The sequence below is a fragment of the Mastomys coucha genome, unplaced genomic scaffold (genome assembly GCF_008632895.1).
Source record: "Mastomys coucha isolate ucsf_1 unplaced genomic scaffold, UCSF_Mcou_1 pScaffold21, whole genome shotgun sequence".
In the NCBI taxonomy this organism is placed as follows: domain Eukaryota; kingdom Metazoa; phylum Chordata; class Mammalia; order Rodentia; family Muridae; genus Mastomys; species Mastomys coucha.
In genome coordinates this window covers 85124816-85142818 of record NW_022196904.1, presented here as the reverse complement: position 1 = coordinate 85142818, position 18003 = coordinate 85124816, and the positions used below count along the sequence as shown (strand labels likewise).

The window sequence follows — 18003 nt, the reverse complement described above, 5'->3', positions numbered from 1 at the left end:
TTTATTAGAACCACCAGCCAGCCCCAAAGCACTCTCAAATAGAAACACCAGGTTAGGCCTGAGGTTATTCATGCACCCTTTGAAATTCCGGCCTTTGAAAGAGCTCAAGAGCTTCAACTACAAGAAGGGTCCTCCATATAAACAAACAGCCCAGCCTCTAATCCCTACCACTCTCCATGCAGTGCCTGAGGCAAGGTTCTGCAAAGGCAGGAGCTAAGCACTTGCTTTAGTGTCCAGAACCATTGAGTTTTAGGAAGCAGCAGCCTTCAGCAGGGTCACTGCACAACAAGGGGAATGTCCCCACAGCCTTTGGCAGAGTCTCTCTGATATGCTAACTCTCAGACACTTGGAAACAGAGTCTTGTCTCTGGCACTGGGTAGGTTTTTTCCCTCTTGTTACTGGCTTGCCCAGAGCTCACAACTCCTAGGAAAGGCAGGCACTGCTTTCTGCCAAAAACAAACAAACAAACAAAACCTATGCAAAAAAATATCCCTACCTGGGCATAAACCTATCTTGATTTCCATTTTCCCCAGCACGTCCTCACTGCTGAGGAATGGGTTAAAAATGTCCATTGCAAAGAATTTTTTAAGGATTCCCATCCATGAGATAAAATTCCTGGAGGGAAGTTCATTGAGACCAGAAAGACTCCGGCAGTGGTCCACATCTCAAGCACGTACCCACGATACTTCCTTGTTTATAGGTTTACCGCTTATGTCAAATAGCACTAGCCAGTGGTGTTCTGTTTTACAATGTAAATCCATCGGAAAAACACTACAGCCATGAACTCCAAAGGGGGTATTAGAAGTTTCCATGAAGCAATAATGATCAGAGGAAGTGCTTATATACGGAATGCACAGCCTACTCAATATTAACTTGTCACTCTCTGTGCCCAGCACAGAGCCTAATATTCTGATGTAAAACAATTCAGAGGAATTAGTGATAGTGAACACATCTGAGTTCATATCTGGAAGTTCATAGAATGGGATGTTGCAGGATCTGAGCACACACAGATCCTCTGACTCCTGGTTATATAAACACTCAGGTCTACCTAAGAGACTGAATAGGAGTGTCACACCAACCAGGTTCTAAAGAGTCCTACCATCCTAAGGAAGGGTCCAACACTAACATGGGCCTAAGAGATCTTCACAATGATTTAAACAGATCATGACAATAGCACAGAAATCACAACCCATTTAGTACTCAAATGCTTCAAACTGGCTCTGTTCATTTCCTTACTCAAATTGCACAAAACAGACAAGTCGGGAGACTGGGGTGCATGAGGCTGCAGAGGTGAAGCCCTGATGACCAGGCGTATGCTTTGTTTCAGGCCCAATTCAGCATCATAACTTACCTACTGCCCAAGTGTCCGAGAAATCACTAGCCCTCTCTCAGCCTCAGATTGTCCATCTGAAAAAGAAGAAGACAATCACACAATGAACCCTGAGTGACCTCTGCGTTCATAGGCATCACAACTTTGACACCTAATATTGCCTGCCAACTCACCAGCCCAGGGAACAAAGATATTCCTGGTGGTCAGGGATCACCAGGGAACTCTTCACAAAATGAAGTGTGAGCATTAAAAAAGAATGCTCGATGATGGTTCTGTGTCCAGCACAGACACGAGCAGTACTTCTATCTCCATATGGAGAATTCAACCTTCCAGTCACCTGGCTATACACTTTTGATTTTCATAGATATCAACCTAGATTGTTAGGGACACTAGAGTATAAAGAGAACTGCCGTGGCTTTCACACACTCTAATATAAAAAAAAAAAATTTAAGGGGGTTGGAGGGATGGCTCAGTGGTTAAGAGCACTGGCTGCTCCTACAGAGGTCCTGAGTTCAATTCCCAGAAACCACATGGTAGCTCACAACCATCTGTAATAGCATCTGATGCCCTTTTCTGATGTGTCTAAAGACAGCTACAGTGTATGCATATGAATAAAATATAAAATAATTATCTTTAAATTTTTTTAATTTTTAATTTTATCGATGTGTATTTGTGTCTATCGTTTGTATGCATGCATAGTGTGTGTGTGTGTGTGTGTGTGTGAAGTGCCCTAGGAGGTCAGAAGCAACCATCATCCTTTGGATGGGATCCAATCGTCCTTTGGAGAGGGATTTACAGGTGGTTGTAGGATACACAACACAGGTACTGATAACTGAAACAGGTCCTCTAGAAGAAGATGGGCAGAGAGAACTTCTAATGACTGGGCAGTCTCTCCAGTTCCATTTGAGCATCCTTCTCACAATCATTTTTCTCCCAGGCATATAGATATACTTTACCATCTTTCAGAGCAGGACAATGGTCCGTAAAATCTAATGGAACCATTGGATCACAGGTCTCCTTTTCTTGTCCCTCACATTATGACCAGGACTGCTGCCCTTCTCATATTGTCTCTTTCTCATCTGTCACTTTCTCTAAGCACTTTGCAGGTCTGTGCTCTGGTCTCTGGCAGTTGCATTGCCTGCACTCTGTCCAGTGGAGTACAGAGGGGGTAACTTTAGCCACTGAACTTACTTCAGCCTTCAGTTGACTACCTTATCTGGAAAATAAGGGCAGGATAGCAGCCACGCACAGATACTCGTTTAGAATTAGAAACAGGAGTCCAAGGGAAAGAAAAGGAACCCCATCATCTACCTGAGCCCCTCCAGTCACAACTGTCGAGGTGGCACTACCTACAGATGTTCTCTCAGGTCTTCATACCACACTGGGAATTTTTCACAGCTGATAATAAGACTAGCTCAACCTGGCTGGCAATTCATCCTAAGCCCACTGCAGTCGCTAGGTACTACCACACAGTTTAGCCATATCAGTGTGTCATTTATACCATTACTGACTTACTTTTTTTTTTTTTTTTGACTTTACCTCATACTCAAAGATTTTATTACTTTCCATTTTAGGTATTTATTTTATGTGCTTGTGGAGTGGGTGGGAGTGGGGTGGACCATGCTACAGTATGCATGTGGAAGTCAGGGGACAGCTTGTAGATACTGCTTCTCTCATTTCACCCTGGATGTTTGGGAATGAAGCTCAAGACATCAGTTTAGTGACATTAGTGACAGGTGACTTTACCTACTGAGCCATCTCCCTGGCTCTTCATTTCTAAGGGAGTTTTAAAAGAAGTATCTGCAGCTCTTTATTTCTTGCCCTTCTCTCCATGGCTCATTAAAAAGCAACCTATAGATGAAGATGGAGTTAGTTATTGCAAACCGATTGCTAACAATGTAAAGAGTTCATCACAGTAGCCATTCTACACACAAATGTTTACAGACTCCCAGGGTATAGGTGTTGTCTGTGAAACATATTTGCCTGTATCTCATTAGAAACTTTTGAAGTCTAAACTGCCCAACCATCTACCTTCTTAGCAGTTTCTTTAACTATACTTGGCACATGCTGGCATTTGGTCCCTGACTATTCTGCAGCCTCAGAACTTTGAGATATCACATTTCAAAGGTAAAGCAACAAGAGTGCTTTACTCTTTGTTATCTGTTACAAAGGTTTCCCAAGGTTACACAGCTCAGCTCAAAACTGAAGGAGCCAGGACTTGCCATCCTCAACCCAGCACTCGCTCTGTGAATATAGTCACTCCCTCTCCTGCAACATCCTCAGAGCTCCAATCTATAACTTCTTGGCATTTGGCCACTAATTAAGTTCTATTTGCAAATCAAGGCAGGTTCAGCCCATTCTGTAAGATCATCAGCATTTCCATAAAGTGACAAGATCCTATCAATAGCTATTTAAGTTCCCGAAAAGGGCACTTTAGTAAGAAGTGTCCAGGTTTCAGAAAATGTGACTGAAAGTGATTCTTTATTCAAAGATCCAAGATAGTAACCAAGGGAATAGAAAGGGCCAGTCACATAATACCTAGGACTCCACTGTCATGGGAAATGAGGACGAAACTGCAGCCACCAAGAAGCTGTGCTGGACTCTGGCCAATGCGGTTGTGGCATGGCCTTGTTAGAACTCTAAGTTCCCACTTCCTGTCATTCGTTAAAATTAATTGCTGTAAATTTTTTATGAGGAGAGAGTAAATAGGTGAAAGGGCCTGTAGAAGTGGCTTAGCCTGCCTCAGTGCAGAGCCTCACTCCCTCAAGAAAACTGGGCCTGATTAGTCTCTCCCAATCCAGCAAACCCCCCTCTCTGGAATCATTTGCCCGCCAATCTGAATTGGAATTAGTCAATTATTACTGTCATCGACATTACAATTATTACACTCATAGATTGCTTTCTTTTTTAAAGAACCAGAATGCACTAAATATTTTTAAAATGTACTACCTCCCTGGTGGTATTGATTAGGATGCAGGCCCCTTTAGCCTTTGCACGAAAATACAGAGAAACAGATGCACACATGCCATGTATTCTGGTTTATAAAGTAGGGTCTTAACCATGGATGCTGACTTTAATGTTCTAACTCACTAAGAAAGCATTCTCTATAATGGTCATGTAGGTAGGTAATTAATCCCCCACTGATGGATATATACAATTTTTGCTAATTAATATTTCATACATATTTCTCACGTGGCAGTTTGATTATGTACTTAATACATTGCCAAACAGTTTGAAATTGTGTAAGTACCTCCTACAAAAGAGCGTGTCTTCTTTCATCTCTACTAGCACTCCACAAGCATGCCAGGCCCTCTTGCTCTCCTCAACAGTAAACATCAGGATCCTGGTTTATCTCTGTCACTGGGGTAGGCACACGATGCTGTGGCATTTTAATCTTTGTATCTTCAAAGTAAACATGTTTCCCTACATGCCTCAGCAATTAACATTGTTAAGAAATCAACATGCTCATGCCTCAGCAACTAACATTGTTAAGGAATCAACATGCTCTCTGCCCTTCACTCATTTCTAAGTAGGCCTGAGACTCTCCGTATTGGTGCAAAAGGATTTGCCGTTTGTCTTTTCCCTTACTATTACTGTTGCAGCTGCTGCTGTTGGTAGCTTTCCTCCAGCTTGTTCAGTCACAGCACTGTCTCCTGATGGTTTCCACCAGAGTCCCAGCAGCTGTTTTGACACTATCCTGCATGTCACACTGGCCCTGGACAATTACTCACCACTGTGTATCAATTCTACCTTCAAATATACCTTAAGTCTGTTCGTTTCCTTCCTCCCGAAGAGTTCCACAATTCCACCAAGACACCATTGTCTCTCTCGTGGATTTCTGCATGACCCTCCTACCCACTATGTTCATACAGTCTACTGCAATTCTTTCCCCACAAGTTTGAGGAATATTTTTTAATGAATGAATTCCCCCCAAACTTCCTGTTCTGCTGAAATTAAAATCTGAAGCCCATAGGGCATCCTTTAGCCTCTCAAATTTCTTTCTAGAAGCTGGAAACAGCAGTGCTGGGTGTTATGACTCTGTCTGTCTTTCTGTCTCCCTAGCACTACAGGTCTGTGCCACCATACCTGGTCCCTCCAGATTTTAATAATGACCAAAAAAAAAAAAAAAAAAAAAAAAAAAAAAAAAAAAGACAAGCAATGAAATGGGTTTGTATCAAATGCCAGGCTCTAACTTACAGCAACCATGAGGGACTATCACATCTTTTCTCACACATATAATTCATAGCCTTGGCCTTGGAAACAAGAGTCCCAGAACCGGAGGTGCCAGAAAGGCTAGATCTGCATCTCAAGCTCTTTGGCAGCTCCAGTGTCTCTCTATCCTCTGTGCCCACATTCAATAAATGTTTCTTCAATGGACTTAATTTTAAGTCAAATGATATAGTAATTACATCAAATTTACCCTCTTCCCTCCCATATTCAAAAATAAATTTCCATGACTGGAATTATTGATTTGATGAGTTTTTCTTTCTATAGAGCGAGACACATATTTATGAACACTTGCTCTTAGCTTATTTTTTCCGAGTTAAATCGGGAGAAGCAGATGTAGGGAAAAGAAGCTCGGCTCTCCTCTGGCTGCATCTCCATATCACTACTCTGCTCTCAGCCTCTACCTCATTTTCAGTTCAACATTCATTCACCAAAATCATTGAAACGCAACTCACTCCACACCCACTCTCCTACAGAATCCCAGAGATGGAAATAAAAAGTCAGGTGGGGAATTAATTAACTTGGCAGACCTAGAATTACCTGGGATAAGGGCCTCTGAGCACACCTTTGGGGAAAACCCATCTTAACTGAGGGCTAGCCCAGTATTCCTGGGTGTAGCCTTTGGACTGGATAAGACGGGAAAGTGAGCTGAGTTTTAGCTTGCCTTCACCATTCTTTGAGAGCCTGTGTATGACTGGTTGCTTCAAACTCCCGCTGCTTTAGGGTCCTTGCCACAATGGAGTGTACTTTGAACTATGGGTTGAAACAAACCCCTCTTCCTTTAAGTTCCTTTTTATCACAGCAATAGGAAAAGAAATGCTAAAAGGTGTGGTGCTGCTTCTTCAGCTCAGTTTTGAATTGTCTCAAGTTAATCTACTCCAGTTGCCAGTAACGTGTTGATAAGTTGCTTTAGCCCCGGAAGGCCACTTACATATGGAGGTGGCAGGTCAGTAAATCAGGATTCTCTGGGCCATGAAGGAGGTACCAAGAAAGATCAAAGTTTATCTGATGCCCTGATCAAAGTCAAGTTTCCACAGAGAAGCTAAGACCAAGATACTACCAGTAGTTTGGATTCTGGGTCTGTCCCCATCCCATCTCCAAGCGCTCTAGTCATTGTTTCAATATCTTCTTTTTGAGCCACCTCCCACACCCCTAAAAGTCCTCTTCTGCATCTCAATATCCAAGAGTGGTGGGGATCATGGATGGTGCTTCTTAGTCCTCAGTGAGAACCTGAGATTGACCCCCTGCCTCTTATTTTCTCCCAAGGTTGTTGACTGTAGACAACATTTGTGATCCCCATAAGCCTCCATAAGCCTCTCTATTTTTCACCTGAAAGGGATAGATATCAAGAGCACTGAACCTCAGGGTTGCCTTGGTCTTTGTATGCCTCACATCTAACAGAAATGTTATAAAGGGATATTGAAACAATAACACATCTAACAAAGTTGGTAAGCATCATTAGGATGGCAGCCTGGTTGCCAACAGTATATAGTTCAGCCTCTCCCCGTGGTGCCTCTCTCCTTGGGATCCCTAAGATCCTGCCACCATGTTTCCAGGGCAGTACTGTTCCTTTTCTCCCAGCTCCCATCTACTTGAAACTTCTGAAAGGCCTGTGCATTGCTTGCCAGGGATCTGCCTTTCATGGCTTCAGGCACCAGGTAAAAAGCGCTGGCTTTCCTTGTTTAGGCCCGCCTACGATACTACAGGCAACTTATTCTAGTCACATGGTCAGAGCAGCCCAAGTGGGCCATGTACTGTCCTAAATGCTCTATAAATATCACTCCGTTTAATCTTCATTTACAATTGTGCGAGTTAAGTGCTGTCATTTCCTTGTTTTACAGGTGAAACAAGGAAACCGAAATACCCACGAAATTGCCTAAAATCATACAACGAGTAATAGAGCCAAGATTTTGTTTGTGTTTATTAGCTTTTTTGTTTGATTCAGACAGGGTCAAGTCTATAGCTTGAGAACCTGGGATCTTCTCCCCACAGCTTCCTGAATGCTGAGACTGAAGGAGTTGTACAACCATACCCTTCCAGGACCAGGGTTTGGAGCCCAGGCAAACCAACATTCGAATGCAAATCCAGATGGTGGGGTGATTTTGATAGGGTGAGGCCAGGTGTCAGGAACTCCCAGAAGCCTTCCAGTTCCAGTGAGAAGCAAGAATGTGAAGGGGAAATCATAGCTGGATCCAAGAGCTGTGCTGTGCCAATTTGTGAGGGCTGGGGATGGGATGGAAGGTGGGTGGCCACAGTCATCACTGTAACTGTTGAAGATAGAGCACCTGAACCTACCAGGAAGACACTCTCTGGGTCACCCTTCTATCAAGGATCTTAAACCTGAGTGGTTACATCACTGGTGACTAAGTTTAGTAGGGCTGAAGAAGGCATAAACTGAGCCTTCTAGAAGCTTCCATCTAGGAGGTTCCAGGGACCCCAAGGCTCAGGCATGCTGTGTGAGCTCTGATTGCCCACTATTCAGATGTAGATGCTTTGAGGAAACCCTGTTGATCTAAGCTTAGCCTTGCCACCAGATGTCTGAGTGAGGAAGTTCTCCCTGAAGATGATGGGCTGTGATTTCCCATGTCATCATTGCTGGGGCTTGGATTTTCAACTCTTGGACTTCTGTTGCTGATTAGGGTATCAAAACATGTTCACTTGAGCTTTCCCCTGGGCATTTTAGAATCAAAGGTCCTGTCCTTTCTCACTTAGATCTCATCTTGTGTGTGTGGTCAGGGTGATGGAAGTAATTTAGGATGAAAAAAATGATACTGTAGACAAAAGGTCTCAACCTTCAGCACCAAACAACTCCCCATGGCCTTACAGGGCCAGTAATGAAACCCTAGAACATTAACCAGCTTTCCAGGGACTAGCTAGCTCCTCCAGACAGCTGCCCCAGCTGCAGGCACTCCCATTAGGATGCTCTGCATTACACTGCTTTCAGGGGGTAGTTTGCTACAGAAATAATGGCTTTTATTATTTATCTAAAAACACAGGAGGTCTACTACAAGATGTTGCAGGATGCCGCTGATCGTTTCAATTTTAACAACTCAAGCAAGTGAGCCTAGCTTGGAAGAGCAACTTCTCCACCCAGCAATTTCATGCTCACCCTTCCATTTGACATATAGTTGCCAGCCCCCATCTCTGGACTGCACATGGGAGGGAGCAGGTGACTGGGAATAAAGCGTTAAGATCATGGGCCTCATCAGCATCCAAGTTGCAACTTAAAAAAATTACTTATTTTTGAGATTTTAATACAGGTATACAGGGAAATATTACCATAACCACCCTCTAATTTCCCCTCCAACTATCCCCATATGCTCTCAATACACCCCTCCCAACTTCCTCTCTCTCTCTCTGTCTTTCTGTCTCTGTCTCTGTCTGTCTCTCTCCCTCTCCCCCTTCTTCCCTCCCTTTCTCTCTCTAATTGGCCATCCACTGAAGTATAAGAGACCTTCCAGTGATTACATCCTCAAAAAAGAACAATTCTCCATCCCCCAGCACCTAAGAGCTGCTAATGGCTCTTCAGTAAGATGGTAGGCCCTGGCTGCCATCTATCCTATCAACAGCGTCAAATCCCAGACAGTACCCAAGCTGTCACATGACACTGAGAAAGTTACTTAGTACCTCCCAGTCTTATCGTCTATCTGTAAAGCAGGTCTCTTTATCACAATGTCCATGTAGATTATGGAAATTATACAGGATAACCATCTCTCTAGCTCCACTTTGATCTTTCAGCTTCTCATTTTGGACCAAAAAACATGTGTGTAGAACAAAAAAACATGGAAGAAAGGGATTCTGTGTGCAACAGTGGAACCCACTGAAGGCTCTGTTTTAATGAATGAGAAAAGGAAGTTGGGAACAGTTTTTACCACCAGAAGGTCCAGGCAGGCAGGCAGGCAGGCAGGAAGATGTTAAGCCTCCAGGCAGGCAGGCAAGAAGATGCTGAGCTTCTGAGACAGCAGCAAAACCCTTGAACTAGGAAGGATGAGGTTCAGGCTTCTGATTCGACCAGTGAGAATGCAGTCAAGGGTTTTGTTTTCGCTTCTGTCTTTTAAAGATTTATTTACTTATTTATTTAATGTATATGAGTACTCTATCTTCATGTCTATCTGCATGCGAAAAGAGGGCATCAGATTACATTTATAGATGGTTGTGAGCCATCATGTAGTTGCTGGGAATTGAACTCAGGACCTCTGGAAGAGTAGCCACTGCTCTTAACCTCTGAGTCATCTCTCTAGCCCAGTCAGATGGATGCAAAGGGCCCAGTTTGATCTTGAGCTCCTTGATGGCTGTGGGGAAGACATCCTGAATGGTGGGGTTAGGACAGAGGAAGGCTGAAGTAGACAGGTTCAGAGCCACAGCTCGTCCAGCTGAGGTCTCCTAGCCTAGCCCTGCTCAGCTGTTCACAGAGGTAACCATTACTCAGTACCCACCATGTGCCTGGTAAGGTGAATTATTACATTAACTTTACATAAATTCATCAAGCTTCAACTTTTTTAGAGTCCTAACAAGCTAGAGACCTTGCCATTTCCTCTAACTTAAGAAACTAAGGCTCAGAGAGCTTGCAGGGCTGACCATGGACCACAGAGACAATCCTGGAAACCAACTATGTGAATTCCATCCAATGATGTCATTGTATGACACAATCTCAAGGGCTAGAAACCAAAGTGTGTCCTTCCACCTAACAGGCAAGAAAACAGACTTGGCATCACCACTGCCAGACTTGTTGTGGACTCCAAATTCCATCCCCTAAGTGGGAAATGCACCAGAGGTGCCTCTTTGTAATGGGATTCCGGGAGACTCTTGGGGACTCAACCACTGCCAGAGACCACCTGGGACCATGGACAGCTCATAATGCATGGATGCTTTGACTTCATATTTGCAATAACCATTGCAGCAAACCCCTAAAGTAGGTCTTACTCCCCTAGTTTAATAGTTGCCATGGAAGCATGGGAGGGTGATGTGTTTTCTCAACTGCAGAGGAATTAGCCAGAAAGAGAAACAATCGTCCCGATGCTAGGAACCACCCTGTTACGATGCTAGGAATCACCTGTTACGATGCTAGGAAACACCTGTTACACATGGCAGCAATTCCTATCTCACAGTCTCTCACCAGAGAGCCTTCCGTGGTTGGTGCCCAGGTCAGCAAGTGGAGCACCTAGGTTGCCCTAGCTCCTCCAGCTCTATTTCCATCCACCAGCTATGTATCCTTTAGCTCTTCTGGTTCGGCCTTCTCAGGCTCTCCCAGCTTCTGTCTACTTCTCTCCACTTCTGCCTGCACTGGTGACCCTACATGAAGCCATAGTTATCTCTCACCTCAACTTCTGGTATGGCCTCATCACAAGTTCTACTGTGCCTTGTGCCCTTAAAACAGACGGCCCTTGGCAGCCCAGCCTGGCCCCTAGCAGTAGCTCTGTTTCCTGGTGTGTGTGTGTGTGTGTGAGATTGCTTCACCATCCTTTCTTTCCTCCTACATCTTGTCCTTTGCGGCTCTGGACTCCGGACCTCCCCGTGCCTTTTCCTATAAAACACAAACACCCAAACAAACTCTCTGGATCTGTGATGCCTCTATGAAGACTTTGCAGAAGATCATGGGTGAGGAGGATGTCGCTGAAAGGGATGAAACCAAGATATTTGAGCACAAGATGCTGCCTATATCAAAAGACCTGTTTGAGCCTTGAGCCTCCATCTCCCTCCTCCCACTCAACCCATATGCCTCTGACAGTATCCTCCCTTAGACTGTAGACCACAAGGCACTGGTCTGATGAAATTGAATGCCATCTGAGCTGCATGGGGCCCAAGGGAGCACCTCTGCAGGTGCCTCTGGTGTGGAAGCAGATGGGGCTGGGTGTGTGTGTGTTTGGGGGGGGCTGATGAGTGAGCATTTGGGTCAGGTGGAACCTGGGGTCCTGCAGTGACACAGCAAGGTGTCCTCTGGAATCCCACAAACCCCTTTGGCAGATCCTTGAAACATATAGACCCTCTTCCCAGAAAAGAAAGAAAGAACCTTTTAAATGCATAAAATAAAAACCAATCAGATTACAAAGGAAACCAATTATATTGAAATAGTTATCAAAATGTTAAAATGAGAAATTTGTGATTGTTATATTTTTATTTCCTTTCTAAGTCATAACAAGATCTAACAGCTTGTCTAATAACTATCATAACCTTGAGGTAGTGATGAGTGCAAATGATATTTTGAGGCATCTCCAATAACTATAATGGGATACAAAAATATCTGATTCTTCCTGGTAACAAAGTCCCAGAAAGTGCTAATGCTATTGTGGTTTATTGCCTATATTCGCAATGGGAGAAAATGCTAACTTTCAGTTATTTTCTTCCCGGCCATACACTCACATTAAGAAGCTCTGATTTAGGGCAGTAACCTCACTTTATAGTGGGAATAAACTGAGCTCCCAAGGGGAGGGGCTGGTCTCTGCACAGGATTACACAGCAAGTATGACTTGCCAGACATTAGCATGGGCACCTGCTGCCTCTATAGCCACACTATGCCCACTGTGCATAGCCATGCCCGAGTGAGACTCTCTGAACCCATAACACAGGACAGTCATTGCATTCTTTCTCTTGGTTTCTGGAGCTGAGTAAGGCTGCAGTGATGTCAGAATGAGGGGATGCATAGGAATAGGGATCTTATTGGCTGGAAAGGTTTCCACAGTGTAAATAGACTTTCCTTTCTTCATAATGGGGTCAAAACTCATAAACCTGTTGCCAGTTAAAAATGCTACTGAGTCAAAAATGCACTTAAGGGGTTGGGGAAGTGGCCATGTTGGTAAAGTACCAGGTGTAAGATATAAATACCTGAGGCTCTGGTCCTTGGCACTCACATAAAACCAAACACAGTGGTGTGCATCTGTAAGCCCTGCACTGGGAGGAGAGGCAGAGACAACAGATCCCTGGAGTTCATTGCCAGCCACGCTAGCCAAATCAATGCGGTCTAGGCTCAGTGAAGAGCCTGTCTCGAAAAATAAAATGGAGAGCAAATGAAGAAGACACCTGAAGTTGACCCCTCGTACGCACACACTCACACACACACTCACTCATACACATACACACACACACACACACGCACACGCACACACACACACACACACACACACACACACACGTACTTAGTACACCTGACCCTACTGACCACTCGAGCCTAGAAACAATGCACTGTGTGGTATTGGTTGTTTCCCCCTTTGATTGTGTGAGTGACAGCTCCTTGATTTACTGCCCAGCATCATGGAAAAGTATCATGGTTTATCCTTAGCCTGTCGAGAAATGAATCCTCATCATTCCAAGAACGTTTTCCACCCACCGATTGTGTTATTCTTATGCTATCCCAAAATTCTTACTTTGAATAACTGTAAACTGGAGACTGTGTCAATAATATACATAGTTACACTATCATGAAGAACCAAATCACATGCAGGTCTAGGGAGGCAAGCTCACTTTCCCATACAAAGCATATAGAGGGGGAGGGGGAGGGGTGGAGACAGGCAAACAAAACTTTACACCCCTGTGAAAGGGGGTACTTTTTTGTCACCTTGACAGAGGCTAGAGTCCTGTGGGAAGAGGCACCTCAATTGAGAAAATATCTCCATCAGGTTGACCTGTGTAGGCAAATGTTGCAGTAAATCTCCAACCCAAATATGCCCCGGCAATGAAAACACAACTCAATTAATGTGAATACAAGCTGTGCACCTAGATTAGGCAGATCTACCACTATACTACCATCTTTCCCATCTTGAGGCCCCTTATAACTTGCAGTTTCTCCAGGCCACGTGCTTCTGCTCCTCTCTCCTTCCACCTCCTCCTCTGTCTTTTTCTTTCTCTCATTCTCTCCCAAAACTTTCAACTCATCTTCTCCTCCTTCTCTGCCCAATCACCTGCTCTAGCCTTTATTTTATCAATTAAGGTCTGAAGAAGGTTTAAAGGAGACCTGAGTGCTGACTCATTCCTTGTTTGCAGTCCCTCACAGGAGCATGGAATTAACATCAAATGTAATTAGCCCCAGGGCTATCCGCAACAGGCAAGTCTATAGGGCATCATCGGCAGTGGCAGGAGGGTCCAGTTCACTGTGCCACCCCTGAGCAGGTAGCCCTGGGTGATGTTACCTTATGACATGAAAGGTAAAAGAAATAACTGAAAGCTGAGCAAGCCGTGGGGAGTAAGGCGGTAGACAGCTTTTTCCCACAGTCCCTGCTTCAGTTCCTGCCTCCATGTTCCTGCCCTGCTTGGGGGCCTGCCTTGGTTTTTCTTCAAAGATGGACCATTATCAGGATGTTGAAACCAAATAAACCCATTTTCCTCAAGTTGCATTTGGTTGTAACTTATCATGGCAAACTTAGACAAAGGGGTAGCTCTCATTTGACATGGTGCAGAATGGTGGTGGGGGGTGCTGCATGGGAACCACAGGCATGGGTAAATCAGGCTTTCTAGGAGATAGTGCAAACAGTTACTTTGATGAAATACTGGTTGCTGGTTTGTTCTATTTATGCTAAGACAGAATGAGTGATCAAAACCTTACCTGTTTGCTGTCTCTGGGATCTACAGAAATATGAGCTTTACCGTCTGAGTTGGGAGAAGGTAAAACAGGGCAGTGTTTCCTAGGCAGGTTGGTTCAATGTCCCTTGCCCCATCCTGGTCCCTAAGATCAGATGGGGCCCATGGAGAGTGTGGGTGTTCTCACTAGGGCAACTAGAGCCCCAACTGTGGCCATCGATTTTATAGCCGTTCTTTAGCTCTAGCAGCTGGGAAGCTCCCCTGTTTTATTAATAACCCTGGATCGTGCTCACGGCACATCAAGGTAAACAGAGACATTTCCAGGGCGTGCAATGCAGGCAGTTCTAACAGATGAAGAAGCAGGCTTCCAAATATAAATAGGAGATAAGATAAATAGACTGAGAGCCAAGCTGGCTTCACACTGGTTTGCAGGCTGTGAGCAACACACTGTGCATCAAGGATTGTGGAACTGGAAGGGATGCTCATGTGGAGGATGGGAAGACACCCAGAAAAAAGAAAAGAAAAGACGAGGTGGGGTCCTGTTGATCATTTGATATTCATGAATTCTCAAGGCATTGGTTTCCTTATCTGAGAACCCCTTAAAGCGACAGTAACAGTGTTTTTTGTTTTTGTTTTGTTTTGAAAGTGTTCTATTCTTTCCCACCCAATATCCTTCCTTGCCTTGCAGAACTGACTGTCTCAGACTTGGCCTGAAAGATCCATCTGAGTTAGACAGTGAGAGTCCTAACTCCTCTATGCAGAAGCACATGTAAAACTGCTGGAGACCACAATTCCTGTGTTCCCATCAACTGCAACACTCAACCAGCAGGATGGCCACTGTTGGCTCTTTTGTCTCCCTGCAGTCAGTCTGAGAGTCTTAAGAAAGGGCTCTGCCTCAACCACCAATCCTTACCCAGGGCCCAGATCTGGCCTGGATACAGGGATGCTCTATACACCTCTGTGGTGAGGAACTCAGCCTGTCACTTCCCCGCCTGCAGTGGAGTAAGGAAGCTAGAAATAAATGCTATGTTAGCAGACAGCTCAGCAACTCCACCTTGATATCAAGCTACCATGCAAAACTGGTCCCACGTCTGAGATAGAAGAAAGACTTTGGTTTCAAACTTCAAAGAACGGCCAGAACTCTGGTGAGCAAGATACATGGTTCCTTTGAAAGTCGCTCTTAGGAAGGAATGAAGGAGAGAAGCTAAGTAGTGGCTGAAGATCTGAGAAGTGCCGGGTTCCACCTGGGTACCTCACACACTGCATCGTAGGGATTGGAAGAGCAAAGGGTAAGGACCACAGAGTAGAAGGCAGGCTGGAAGCCAGTGCACCTGGCTGTGGGGGTTCCTTCTTGCATCCTCCATGCTCAGTGCTTATCCTAGGCGTGGAGAGGTATGAGTTGGCTTTGAATAAATCATTTCCCCACTCACAACCTCCAGGAAAGATACTGCCTGAGAGTCCACACAATAAATAAAGAACATTCTGGTTGCTCTGTGCACACAGGGCATTTGGAACTTATAGTGGGCCTAGACCCTGCATCTCACAATGATTAGTACACTGAATTCCCATACTTCCTACATGGATTTGGCAAGGGTGAGGAGTCAGAGAAACCAAAGTCCTGAGTCCACCAAAACCCTCTGATTCTGCTTCTCTGCTCAGGTTGACAGGTCTCCACTGCTCATGGGATACAGGCCAGCTGTCCAGCACTGTGTCCAACATGTTAAATGCTGGTTTCCTGGGCTCTCTGCCACTCTCATCTCAGAGTTCTTGGGGTGAGTGTGAGAGACAAGTAACAGAAAGATGAACGGAGAAGGACAAATACAGTGGATGCACTATTTATTTCCTGGGACCTTGCTTCTGTTGTACCTTGTTAATCCTACGCTGTGGGTTGAATTGATGCTTTACAAGCCCACAATATACAGTTTTATAAGCCCATAAAAATCTTCAGAGTGGAATCAAATTCACCTGCTACTCTTTGGTTTGAGGTCTACATCCCCTCAAGCTAATCCTCTAAGCTCTCTGGCCAAATCCCCTCCAGTGAGCCCTGTATCTTTATGCAAATCACACACACACACACACACACACACACACACAGAGGCACACACTGCTGCCCAGGTTTGCCTCTGCACCTTTGCTCATGCAGACAGTTTGTCTCCTGGAATAATCCAAATGCTTCCGCGTCTCCCTCACCCTTGCCCACATGTGGGCAGCATCCCTGTCATTTAAGCCTCTGTTCCCTTGCCCCTCCTCAGAGTCCCCCAGTGCTCTCACCTGCCTTCACCAGGCCAGAGTTGCCTCTCTGCCCTTAACCTCACAATTGGCACTCTTTTCTCCAGGTTTCCCTTGACTCAGCAAATTGGTCTCCATCTCTCCCATTGATGACTCTCTGTAGGACTTCCCCTGAATCATTTTCAGAGGACATAGGACTTCCAGTCATGGAGAATGGTCATGTATGTGGCTGGTGCTCAACACTATGAGTGCATAAAGGAAGGGCCATATGATGTTCACTGATACATCCCTGTCATCAGCACAAAGGTGGGCAATGGGCATGCTTTCACTATAATCAGTTTTACAGGATTAAGATGATGACTTGCAAGTGCAAGGCTCTGAGTTCAGTCCCCAGCACCCATGTTAAAAACCAGAATGTTCTGGCACACACTTGTAATCCCAGCAGTGGGGAGGTGGAGAAAGTAGCATCACTGGGATTTCAAAACTAACCAGTCTAGTCTAATAGATTAGTCCCAGGTCCCAATGAGAGACCTCTCTCAAGCAATAAGGTGGACGGCTCCTGAGGAATGACACCAAAGTTTGTTGTTTGGCCTCCACATACATATGCATACATGTGTTCATGTACACACACACACACACACACATACACACATACATATATATATATGTATGTGTGTATGTGTGTGTGTGTGTGTGTGTGTGTATCTGCTCACATATGTACATAATAACAGTAACTAAAACCAGGCATAAAATACTATGTGCCTGATAATATTGCAACTGCTGTATGTTAGATTATCTAATACTTTATATATTAGTTTAATTAATATCCTAAATATATTATCTTATTTAATGCTCTACAAGTATTAATATATTTTGCAAATTTAATATGTACAGCCTCCCTATGAAGTATGGTCTATTATATTCCTTTTCTGTTCATTTATTTGAGTGTGTGGGGGTGGAGGTGGAGGTGGAAGTAGGGTAGATGGATACTAATAAAGCACAAATGTAGGGGTCAGAGAACAGCTAACAGGAGTTAGTTAGTTCTCTCTTTTTGGCATGTGGGTCCTGGGGATCAAATTCAGGCCCTCGGGCTTGGCATCTTGAACTGCTGTGTCATGTCTACAACCCTATAGACTCAGTATTTTATGATGAAAAAAAAAGTTACATAGATTCCAAAGAATACACCCGATTAAGGCTTATGGTTCATTCTAGGCCATTCTGTTCTGAAATGGGTTTCCTAGGCATTGACAATAAATAGCATTTCTGAATGCAACCATGCAAGCATGAGGCCCCAAGTACCCAGGACCCATTAGAATGTATTTTCAACATCCCTTCCATAGAAGGCTATCCCCCATCATGGGGAGACCCAAGACACAGTGAATACTTGGCAGAATGCCCCAGTCCTGACAACCCTGCCCTAAGCATGACCTGAAGTGGGCTGTTCCCCTTCACTTAATGATATGCCCAGTTTCCAAGGCACAGCACCTTCATTGTAGGGGGCTGTGTGCTTTGTTACCATCAAGGCTGGCTATCCACCTACTTCCAGAAGCCTTGTCCTTAGTGGGTGACTATGTAGTCAGTGATACTTCCTGACCTCAAGCCACAAGACAAAGAAGCAGGCTTGAGACTACTTCTCTGACTTCAAATGTTTTTCTTATCCTTAACCCCATGTTCATACATACAGCATTAACTTCCCTCCTATTACA

At 44.5% G+C, this 18003-nt stretch overlaps 1 protein-coding gene across 6 annotated transcripts in view; it reads right to left on the bottom strand.

Annotated features, from left to right (window-relative positions):
* Tenm4 (teneurin transmembrane protein 4) overlaps positions 1-18003 on the bottom strand; it is a 702050-nt gene that overhangs the window by 562161 nt on the left and 121886 nt on the right. For all 6 annotated transcript variants that reach the window (XM_031387401.1, XM_031387403.1, XM_031387408.1 and 3 more), the window contains one exon: positions 1352-1407. The gene's annotated coding sequence lies outside the window, so the exon portion shown is untranslated. The remainder of the gene's footprint in view (positions 1-1351; positions 1408-18003) is intronic.